Genomic DNA, 1,052 nt, shown 5'->3' with positions numbered 1-1,052 from the left:
TTCAGCTTTCAGATGATGTATACATCTCAATTTCACAAAATTGACTCTTATGACTGGTTTTGTGGTGCAGGGTCACATTTATCAGTCAGTTTGTTTTATAATTCACACGTGTAGTGTCCCCTGAAGCACCAGAGCTGTCACTATCTCTGCATCCAGGCCAGTGTTTGCAGCTCCTGATGTCCGTGTGTGTTCTGCTCCGCAGCGAGAAGGTGGATCTGCAGCTGCCGCAGACGGAGAGCGTCGCTCAGACTCCAGCCAGCGTCCCTCCGGAGCCCAGGGCCAGATTCAAGGAGCGCACCATCACGTCGCTGGGGGCCGAGAGCAGCGCCGGAGCCACGTTCAAGAAGAGGAAGACCGAGAACAGCAAGTCCAGGAGCCTCCGGCAGAGAGAAACAGACGAGTAGAAGCGTCTAGACGGGACGAGTCTTCAGATCTTGCTTTAGAATTTGAGTATTTTACATATGTGTCCCTCCAGCACAAAAGCAGTCTTAAGCAGCACACAAAACTGATCCTTAAGACTGGTTTTGTGCTCCAGGGTCACATATTATTGGCAGGTGATGCTTTAACTGCCTCCACCTGCTTCTCTGTGAATATTTCCAGGCATCAGTTTTGTTTCCAGAGGTTAAAGTGATCAGGTGTGAAGCGAGTGTGTCGTGTGTTTTACAATATTTGTGATGACAATGTTGTCATGAAGAATCAAAGCCATAGTTTAATTAGACACGTTCTATCTTACAGATGAATCTGGACTTTCATTGCTCATCTCAAACCACATTAAAAAAGTTTTGACAGTAAAACTGCATCAGTTTCTTCACTGTGTGTAGTATCCTGCGATGCTGGTTCAAATCTTCTTGACGCTCACTGAGAAGGGTTATAAGCCTCATATCAACATGATTCAGAGCAGATGATGATGAATGCTTCTGTGAGCGTCTGATAGGCTCAATGCCTCGATGATAGTCGCTGTCCACACCCACATCAACAATCCACAGAGCGCCTGACGCAACATTAGAAACCCAAACAGATTTCATCAAATGCATACAAATATAAACATGAGT

At 46.0% G+C, this 1,052-nt stretch overlaps 2 long non-coding RNA genes across 2 annotated transcripts in view; both read left to right on the top strand.

The window, feature by feature from the left end:
* LOC107577160 (uncharacterized) overlaps positions 1 to 1,021 on the top strand; it is a 3,093-nt gene extending 2,072 nt beyond the window's left edge. Inside the window, exon 3 of the long non-coding RNA XR_001608168.1 lies at positions 203 to 1,021. This is a non-coding gene — a long non-coding RNA (uncharacterized lncRNA). The remainder of the gene's footprint in view (positions 1 to 202) is intronic.
* Positions 1 to 1,052, top strand: part of LOC107577161 (uncharacterized) — a 23,916-nt gene that overhangs the window by 4,107 nt on the left and 18,757 nt on the right. The window lies entirely within an intron of this gene.

This window comes from Sinocyclocheilus grahami, unplaced genomic scaffold, assembly GCF_001515645.1.
Source record: "Sinocyclocheilus grahami isolate Dianchi unplaced genomic scaffold, SAMN03320097.WGS_v1.1 scaffold5286.1, whole genome shotgun sequence".
Lineage (NCBI taxonomy): Eukaryota > Metazoa > Chordata > Actinopteri > Cypriniformes > Cyprinidae > Sinocyclocheilus > Sinocyclocheilus grahami.
This window is presented reverse-complemented; position numbering and strand designations above follow the sequence as displayed.